The 10,677-nt window shown below is 43.6% G+C and overlaps 1 long non-coding RNA gene across 1 annotated transcript; it reads right to left on the bottom strand.

Moving 5' to 3' along the window:
- Nucleotides 1-1,522: 1,522 nt before the first annotated feature.
- Nucleotides 1,523-10,248, bottom strand: LOC134409238 (uncharacterized). Its single transcript, XR_010026168.1, has 3 exons — nt 10,065-10,248; nt 3,824-3,959; nt 1,523-1,685 (listed from the first exon to the last, which is right to left on the bottom strand). It is a non-coding gene; the product is annotated as an uncharacterized LOC134409238 (long non-coding RNA).
- Between the last annotated feature and the right edge of the window lie 429 nt (nt 10,249-10,677).

Genomic DNA, 10,677 nt, shown 5'->3' with positions numbered 1-10,677 from the left:
AGTACTTGGGGTCACCTTCGGCTGATCCACCAGATATGACTTTTCCTGGACAGGGACAACCTAGCCACAGCACTGCATGCGCTGGTAACTTCCCGATTAGACTACTGCAATGCACTCTACAGGGGGCTGCTCTTGACGACAACTCGGAGGTTGCAGCTAGTGCATAATGCAGCAGTTAGACTGCTTACTGGAACATCCTATAAAGACCATGGGCAGTTTTTGTAAACCGCCTGAGAGCTTTGACTGTGGGGAAGAATATAAATGTAAATAACAACAACAACACCTGTCTTAAAATAATTGCATTGGCTGCCTATATGCTTCCAGTGGGAATTCAAGGTGTTGGCAATGACATTTAAAGTCCTAAAAGGTTTGGGAACTCGGTATAACCTTCCTCACAGGCTTGTTGTGAGGCTAAAATTCTGGAGAAGTCACCATGTACACTGCCTTGAGCCCCTTGGAGGAAAGATGGGACATAAACACCTAATAAAACAGTATTTTAAAAGAGAGGAGTTTTTTCTTGAAATGATGAAGGGACACGAAGGGAAAGTGGTACCCTTGCTGTTCTTCAAACCTAAATTTTAAAACAACAACATCCAACTCTGGTTCCATCCTTGGGTAATATTTGCCCCCAAGCCATGTGGAGGGGCCGTTGTCTTCATGTCCTGATGGGAGCTTCCGAGAATCATCCGTTTAGCCATTATAGCAAAACAAAAAAACGGTTCCTGGACCCCTGAGCTCTGCTCAAACCCAGCAGGGCTCTCCGTCGGAGCGCTCCGACTGAGCAGCTGCAGCGTCTGCAGGCCATCAAGGGCATTTCTGTTGCTTTCCTTTTGAGTTCAGTTAAAGTTCACAAAATGGAGGGGGGAATCAAGTTGTTGATCATGAAATGCCTGTGACGCTCCACATGGCTGTCACGATGGCAGGGGACGCATAAGGTGTGTGGGGGGGAAGGGTCTCGCTTCCCAGGACAAACTGTGCCTGCCCTGACACAGCTGGGCTGCGACACTGCTCAAGTAGGCAGCTGCAGGGGGCCTCCGCCAGAATGGGTGCCCCAGACCCAAATGGGCCCCCGCGTTCTCCTTTCCCATTCTGCCAATCAGCTGCTCTGGAGGGAAAGCTAGTTCAGCCCCCCTGACTCACCTGCATTCCCTCCTCCCCACCAAACAGTATAGATAGGATGCCGGCGTTTTCGCAGAGGCTCCACGGGAGCAGGCCTAGCAACTCCGCCTGCTGCTTCAGATCAACTTAGTCAGGTGTAGTCTACGTTGGGATAATGCAGTTCCACGAATGGAAAAGATGCGCTTAGGTTAATGCATTGAGATTATGCACACCAAGTATTTATTCATTTGTTTCGAGCAATTATGCCCCAACTTTTGATCAAGAGATTTGCCAAGACAGTTTGCAACAGATCACAAATAAACAAAACAGCTTTTCTCTGGCACCTAACCGAAAGTGAAATAGTTGCCAGAGAGACATGTTTGGGGATGGCTTCAGTTGGGGTGCCACAGCAGAAATGGCCCTGTTTAGGGAGTCCGATGAGTTTGCAATTTCAAAATGTGCTAAGCAGCAGAGCCCTCGGTCTTTATGTGGGCAGTGTGTTCAAGAAAGACTAGGGTGCCCTGTTTTCACATGTTCAGTCCTGGAACCACCGGGTGGCCCACCTCAGCTTCAGGGACAATTCCTATCTGTAAATAGGGAATAGCAGTGAGTTGTGTTTTTGTAGGGTTGATGGGAAAGTGGACAAAGACTCTAAATGATTCCATACATTAAAATGCTGAACATGTTAAATCAACTACACACATGCACATACGCACAGCCTCCCGGCTTAGAGCTCCATCAGACGAGCGTTTTATTGCACACTCGTTGCTGGGCACTCATGGGTTTTTACGGGTCCCTCTCACAACATCGTCTGCCTCCTGCATGCCTCCTGCCCCTTCTAGCCTTCATCACGCGACAAAAATACCTCCCCCGGTAAGTCCGGTTTATTTTTAAAGGCGGAAGTTGCAGCTACCTCCTGCTGTGTGCCGGAGAAGCAGCGGGATCAAAACGGCCGACTGAATGGGCCACATGCAGGTTATTTACTTCCTCTTTCAAAAGAGGAAGTAATGAGGGACAAACGCACGGTAAGGAAAAGTGATTCCCCCCCCCCCGGTGGGATGACACTCTGAGAGACAATCCTGTTACCCTTTCCACATATTAAAGAAATCACACTGAATAAATGTAGTTAAACATATTAACTGATTGTTTTCTGAGTAGGCCACGCACTTTCATTAACTCTTAAGTTGTTAATAGCAAACTTAACGTCTGTAGCTTGCTCTGATGCTTCCTCCTGCAACCTGGGGCCCTTAAGCGCTTCTCTGTCTTTCTGCATTAACTTCAGCCAATCTTGGGCTTGTTTTGCAAATAGCCATATGACCGATCCCAAGCGCAACCCCCCCGCTCCCCAGCTCCGCCGCCAGTGTCTGTGCATGCCGAGTGGAAGCATCTTGCTCCTGTGTGTTTAGCTGCTTGGTGGTGCTTCATTAGGCTGGTTATTTTTATGTTCTTAGAAAATAATGAAATGGAGAGAGAAATCATTAGCTGCAGTTGCAACAGCTGCAGACGACAGACGAGGCAGGCCCTCCTCTCAGTGCTCTGCCTGGTATTAGGGTACTTATCCAGGCATCTATTAACATCTCAATGATAATCTCTCCCTCTGCAGACTAATATTTTTAAAGCTAATATCTCCAAATGTGATGGTGCCTGAGATGCTTGGGGCTCTTTGAGCAGAAGAGTTGCTAGATAGCACTAAAGCTGAACCAGCTAAGCCTGAATTATTAAGGCTACAGTCACTTACCTGGGAGTAAGTACCGTCTAAATCACTGCAGCTTTCTTCTCAGTAGGCACGTATAAGATTGCACTGTTAGTCACTGAAGCAAAAGCCACAATCCCATGCATGTTTAGGCAGAAAAAAGTCCCACAACTCCCAACATGCTGCAGCCAGCACTGTGGGCTGGGGTATGCTGGGAGTTGTAAGATTCTTTTCCTATCTAAACATGCATAGGATTGGACCCTAAATCACTTCATGTCTAAGAGCTCGGGCTTAACAGGTTGTGAATATGGGTGGAATTTATTTGGTCTGAATTTTTTATTCGAACTTATTCAATTCACACCCCCAAACAGACTTGCGTGCCGAAGTTTGCACTTCCCAGAATTTTGCAATGCAATTCACAACTCAAAAATGGACAGAAAAAAGCATCTTATGGGAAAATACACACAAAATTGCTTGCAAAAGCTTACATCCAAGGAAAAGTGTGGGAAAAGGGTATTTATGAAAAATGTCCACAAATATATATGAATTTTCATGTACTCCCCCATTCCTGAATTTGCACTGTTGCAGAAACGGACCAAAACAAATTTACCATTGGGAAACTGAGTGAAACTGAAATTGACAAATTCACTCATTCCTATTTGGGAATCACCCTTGTCTTATAGCGTTCCGCTCTATATTCCTGACCATGAAGTTGTATTAACCACTGTAATTGCTCCATCCAAACTCCATTTCAGCGTTTGCAGGAGCACTTGTATAAAAAATAACTAGTGTATAACAACAAAATTGGGACAGAGAAAATGTACGCAGAATTCTAGATCAAGTGTGCATGTGTTCAATATAGCGTTGTTGTTTTCATGTTTTATTTATTTATTTTGTAAATATCTAGACTGCTCTTCAGGACAAGACTCTTAGGGCAGTGAAAGGCAGGAGATGCTGCCATATTTGCAGTTAAGCGTTAACAATAATGTAACCAGACCCTCTGACATTTCACGGTTGGAAATAGGGACATACTTGTAGCCAGTGGCGGCTGGTGTCCATTGGGTCCGGCGGAGCAGAGTGCAAAACAGGTAACGGTAGGTGGAGCCAGAGCAGGCAGCGCTAGCAACCAGAGTGCAGCCACAAACCATAAAAGGAGAGAAAACCAACCCTAGAATGCAAATACAACCACAGAAATCAACCAATGGAACCGCAAAACACAAAGTAACAGAAAACCAACAACTCCAGAGTGAAAACACAACCCACCCAAGACAGAAAACCCAGAATTCAGCCATTTCTTTTTTTAAAAAAAAGGGGAAACCACCCCAGAGTGAAAAAGCACATACCACTGCACACACCCCTCCATCAGCTGAACGGTGCAGTTGGGGGTGGGGAGATAACTAGGATGGTAAGGTTTAAACCTCTTATTTCCCCCCACCCCCACTACTCAGCTGAGTGAGCAAGAATAGCTGAGCATAAGGGAAAAGGAGACTCCATAGCTCCCTGCTGTTTACTATTCAGCTCTTTTTGAGCACTCAGCTGTGTGGTGCAGGAGCAGGGGGTGGGAAGGAGGGTCATGAGGTTTCAGACTTCACCTTCCAAGAGATCACACACACACACCTACACACACCCCTTACTTAAATGTTCATAGCCACACAAGGCTATGTTTCTCGCCTGCCCAAGGGTCTCTACTTCCCTTGCTCGGCTTCGTCCATTTTCTTCTGCTGCCCCTTATGCCTGGAACGCTCTTCCAGAACATTTGAGAACTACAAGTTCAACCGCAGCTTTTAAAGCTCAGCTAAATCTTTTCTTTTTCCTAAAGCTTTTAAAACTTGATTTTGTTCTGACTTTATACTGTTAGTTTTACCCTACCCAGTGCCTGTTTACCCTACCCTGTGCCTGTTTGCATTCTCTTCCCCTCCCCTTTTATTAGGATTTTATAAACGTGGTATATAAAAGGCAGGAGCCACACTACTGCTTTATGGTGATATTGAACTGCACTGCAGGATCTACACTACTGATTTATAGTGGTACTGAAGTGCACTGACAACTGTTGGGGCCCATGACACATCTACACCAAGCAGGATATAACGCTGTGAAAGTGGTATGAAAGTGGTATATGGTCTGTGCCAATGGGCCCCAACAGTTGTTGGTGCACTTCAATACCGCTATAAAGCAGGAGTATGGCTCCTGCCTTTTATACCACTTTCATAGTGGAATATCTTGCTTGGTATAGATGAACCCTATGTAAAACTCCCGATCTCTCTGTCAATCAGGGGAACTTTTTCCATTTCTTTTCATTGAAGTTTGTTTTTAAAACAAATTTTCTTGCCTCTGCAGCTCCCCCATTCCCTCTGTTGTTGTTGGGATAATTACTGTGTTCATGTTTGACTATGTGATAAATGACATGATTCAATGAACACTTCCTTGGAAATAAATTCCACTGCAATTAACTGGGGCAATTAAATTAATTGAGGAATCTGGCTGGTTGGCTACTCCAAGATGCTGGAGTAGATGGACCCTTGGTCTGATCTATCAGGTAAATTCTGATGTTCTTAACAGAGTTTGTTAAGTACATTTGTTTGGGAACAGGATGCAAGGCTGTGCTAGCATTGTGATCCACTTTGGGACAAAAGGAAATAACTCTTCTCTATCTGTATTTCTGAACACTAGATAAGCAGTTTTGTCAAACCTCTTGGGAATGGAAAAACAGATTTATTATGCCAGCTTGGAAAGAATATACATTCCATCTACGCGTAAGAAGTATTATTACTATCTGTCCTCTTCCCACTCTTCGTACAAAAAAAAAAAAAAAGATAATTTTTTTTCTTTTTTGCAATGTGCAACTCATCCTGCAGATTTACACTATTTGTTCCTTGGGGGAAATGCATTTTTTATTCCCTCCTTGTCAATGATCACTTCTTAGCCATCTGACCCATCTTAAAATCAGTTGTTTTGATTCAGCTGTATTTCAGGAGTAAGGTGAAATATTTCGCAGGATATTTGTTTTCTATAGAAAGCTATAGAAATTTTTGTTTTCTATAGAACGCTGTTCTGAGGCCTCTTCTGAATTTTGTGAAACCCAAAACAACCATAAAAAGCCCCTCCCACACACGCTCCCCAGCAATATATTCTGAGCCATATTGTCACTGATATCGGAGGTTATATATAGATTAGGGGCCACTGAAAGATCTATTTCCCCATGCTGTTCTACCCCCATTTTAAAGTCATCTAAATTGGTGGCTATTTATTCATTTTATTTATTACATTTATATCCTGCCTTTTTTCCTCCAAGGAACCCAAGGCGGCGTACATAATCCTTCTCCTCTCCATTTTATACTTTGTGAGGTAGGCTGGGTTGAGAGTCTGTGACTGGCCCAAAGTCACCCAGTGGAGATTAGAACCCAGATCTCCCGACTCCCAGTTCAACACCTTAGCCACTACACCACACTGGCTATCACTAGACCTTGTGGTAGCAAATAAATACATCCTTTTATATCTCACCACTCAGCTTCATCGGATGATCTAGTAACATGGAGGAGGAAAACTATCCACCTTTTCCACACACCTCTAGGATATCTCCCCATTTCCCTAAACCAAAAAAGCATCCCATTTTGTAATCTTTCTTTCTAGGTGAGTTGCTCTAGCCTCCTGATCACTCTTTTTTGCATCCCCCCACCCCCACCCCAGCTCTGGTATTCTTCCTGAGATTCAGTGACCAGAACTGTACGCAGTGTTCCAAATGTGGCTTTACCACAGAATTGTTTAAGGGCATTACAATATTGGCAGCATTGTTTTTGATTTCTTTCCTAATGATTGCTACTATGGAATTCACCCTTTGCACATTGAGTTGACGTTTTCATCAAGCTGTGCTTCACAACCCCAAGGTATCTTTGCTGGTCAGCTCCGACCCCACCAGCATATATCTGGATATAGGTAAAAGGCTGCCACCTTTGCCCCTCACTAGGGGGTGCCATTATAATGGGATAGTATAAAATCATCTTAAGCAATAGTATAGAGCTGCAAAGTCATGTGAGTAACTGGAAGTCTTTAAAGCAACCAACTGAAGAGCAGTGGGTTGGCAAAATTTGGGAGACCATGACTATGCGTGAACATAATCAGCAACTGCAGCAAGGAATTCTAACTTTAAGAACTATGGCACGATTTATTTCCTATGTTGAAGTCCTTCAAACTTTTGGTCAAATTGCAACCAAGTACAGTTCCTATTTTTTTTTTCCTGAGTAATACACACAAAATAACAGACTCACACATGCTCCTTTATTTTATTTATTACACTTCTCTTCCACCCAATAACTAACGTTCCCTAGGCAGATTGCAAACATTTAAATACGTTGTACTACATGCTGTATAATTTGTACTTTTACTTTCATTAGATATTGAGCTCCGACTTAGGCCATCTTACTGTAGATGTTCCATAAGCATTTTGGTTATAGACTCAGAATTATAATTAGCGAATTTCTTTGTTTCTTTAATGAACCTGATTTATTATTATGTATGGTTTTTTTTTGCCTTAATCATGTTAACTTTATTTCAAAATAAAATACAGTATCATGATAAATATAGTGGTCAACAGCTAAATACCTAAGGAAAAGCACTCACTTTCATATCTTCAGTGGCTCATTTTATTCAAGAGGTGCAGGACAGTTAAATAAACACTACAGACACACACACTCCCAAAGAAAGGGCAGTGATTGAAGCAGGCTTGTTAAAAATATAGTCACAATGTCATTCGATACAACCTTATTTTAAAAACTGTAGTACTAGGGGGAAAAACTTTCTACATTTTTATTTCTTATTTTTTTAAAAATAATAATTTACAAATGCATTTTTAAAAAGTATTTTATTGAAAAAAACAGACCCAAAAGTTTTTGTAGGGGGCTGGGGGTATCAGACATTAACAATGCAATCTTAGGCATATCAAATCAGATAAGACCCACTGAGTTCAATAGGACTGACTCTCAGATAAACATGCTGAAGAATCAGCACACAGCTTCAGAGAAACAAAGTTTGAAGAAGGCCATTTCACAAAATTGTGTCTCTTCTAATTACTATGTCAGTTGCATTGGTTTTTTTTGTTGAATCACTGTTTCTCCCTCGTATTCTCTGTTACTGCTCTCAAAATGATGCTTTTACGTAACTATGTTTCCACCCTCTCTCAGGGAAACGTGGGTTTACCATTAAAATGGATATTGAGGGTGTAAAATGTGAAAAATGTCAGCAAGGTTATTTATCCTTAAGAACCATCTGGACAATCTTTCTAGCATTTTATTAGAGCACTTCAGTACACAAAATGCTGTTAAAAAAACCCTCCCATTAATTTATCTTCCAATCTTGTGAGAAATGCAATTATGTTATTCCTGTACTGCAGATGGGGAACTCTTGAGACTCAAGGACATTCACCCAGGCCAAAAGAGTGAAACCAACCTCAGTTTAAATCCCAGACTGCCCATTGATCTATTCTTAGGGTTCAATTACTGGATCTCAGGTACTGACTTGAAGTTTTGGGATCTTGTTGAGGTGGAAAAGTATTAACTAAAGATGAGAAAACAGAATCAAAGGGGCAGGCTAGTTTCTGCTTAGCTTCATCTGATTGTTTGCTATTAATTCCACTTCCAAATCTTAATGGTTCTATAATTAGAGCCACCACGCACAAGACCCAAGGGAGCTCTGGCACAACCTAAGGTGACTACATCCTTTCATTTGCCAAGCGCCATCCCTTAGCCTCCAAGCCTCTGCCTCCAGAATCTCAGGGTCAGAGCCTCAGGAAATCTGGCAACTGGGACTGCAACAGTTAATCACTTATTTCGTCAGATGAGCTGATTAAAAACTTTTGATGGACTACTACAACCCCCCAAATGTCAGTCAACGCTGTTTAAAATCAGTTAATTATTTTTAATGCAATGATGACGACAACTGCAGATGGCAAGGCGTTCTTAAAAGAAGCATTGCCTCTTCACTCTCACATAGGAAATTAAAATGCACATGTGTGTGCATTTTATAATGCACCATCTGCTATAATATAATAGCAAACCTTGCCTGAACAATCACCTAAAGACCAGGAAAATGCTGCACAGAAAGTTGCTGAATCATTTTCTACAGAACAATTTACAAGCATTTGCCACTGTTCTAACTGGGCCTTGTTTCTTTTGACATAGCAGGTTTTAATAGTATTTTTGTACGTATAAAATTCCTGTGGGAGTACCTTTCCGATACTTGATCCATTCTTGTGATACATCGCTTGCAATTGTTCTTAACTGAGTTACACTCCTTATCAACTATCTGCTTTTCCTAGGCCAACAACCTCCTTGATTTAACTCAAACTTTAAATTTCTCCTGAAGAACCTCCAGATAAGAAAATTAATAAGCGTGGCAGCACTAGCCCCTCAATACATGAGCTTCCTCTTCCTCATAGAATCATAGAATAGCAGAGTTGGAAGGGGCCTACAAGGCCATCTAGTCCAACCCCCTGCTCAATGCAGGAATCCACCCTAAAGCATCCCTGACAGATGGTTGTCCAGCTGCCTCTTGAATGCCTCTAGTGTGGGAGAGCCCACAACCTCCCTAGGTAACTGATTCCATTGTCATACTGCTCTAACCGTCAGGAAGTTTTTCCTGCTGTCCAGATGGAATCTGGCTTCCTGTAACTTGAGCCCGTTATTCCGAGGATCGAGAAGATCATAAAATCACAGAGTAGTAGAGTTGGAAGGGGTCTATAAGGCCATCGAGTCCAACCCCCTGCTCAGTGCAGGAATCCACCTTAAAGCATCCCTGACAGATGCTTGTCCAGCTGCCTCTTGAAGGCCTCTAGTGTGGGAGAGCCCACAACCTCCCTAGGTAGCTGATTCCACCGTCGCACTGCTCTAACAGTCAGGAAGTTTTTCCTGCTGTCCAGCCGGAATCCTCCTTTTCCTCCTCCTCCTCCTCCTCCCTCGATCTGAAACGGCACCATCTCGACACAAGCTCCTCGCCTCACTGCCTGCTCCTCGCTATTAAACAGTCACAAAACCCCTCTGCCTGCGGAGCCATGAGCCCTGGCAGGGGCCTCTTCCCTCCGGCCTCGCCGCTTTTCTACGCGGACAAACTATGATGTCCTCGGAGGCGCCTTCAGCCGCTCCAGAGCTGGTACCGCCCACCCGCGGCTTTATTTATTTATTGATTTATTTATTACACTTATATACCGCTCCCATAGCCAGGGCTCTCTGGGCGGTTTACAGAAATTCTAAAAATTGAGGTAAAAACAAGTAGACAAAATCACCTCAGTCATCACCTCAGTAACGGAACTTTCGCCTTCCCTCAGAATACATTTTGGAGCCCGCCTTCCCTCTGCGGCTGACTTTTCCTTTTAAATGAAATAATAACAACAATAATAATTAATAATAATTAATACTAATAGGAAAAAAAACCCGAAGAAGAAGACCTTCTCGCCGCCACCGCCTCAATCGGTTTGGCTTCTTTTCAAAATGGACGCCGAACAAGGCCCGCGCCGAGGCCGAGGCCGCTCTCTCTTCCCCAGTCCTCCCGACTCTATGGTCAGGTTGTATCTAATGTTGTGTAATTTGGCGGACGCTGGCTGCTTTTTCGTTTTGTTTTTTAAAAGCGGGTCTGGCAACTCCCTTTGGCCGGCCGACGTGACGAGGTAGCGAAAGCGCATGCGCACACTGCGGGAGGTCGAATCCTGAGGGGGCGGGTGAAAGGAAGCTGGGGCGCTTCACTTCCTTTGTTGCGTGCGCCGCCAGCGACCGACCAACGAATCGGCTTGTGCGACCTGCTCTCTTCTCCCCGCCCCCCTGCGCCGCCCTCCCCCCCTCACCTACTTACACACACCGTTTCCGGCCCCGAGTTCCTTAGTAACAATGGAGCATAAAATG

Source organism: Elgaria multicarinata, chromosome 15 (genome assembly GCF_023053635.1).
Source record: "Elgaria multicarinata webbii isolate HBS135686 ecotype San Diego chromosome 15, rElgMul1.1.pri, whole genome shotgun sequence".
Classification (NCBI taxonomy): Eukaryota; Metazoa; Chordata; class Lepidosauria; order Squamata; family Anguidae; genus Elgaria; species Elgaria multicarinata.
Note: the sequence above shows the minus strand (reverse complement) of the source record. Positions and strands in the feature narration are given on the sequence as shown.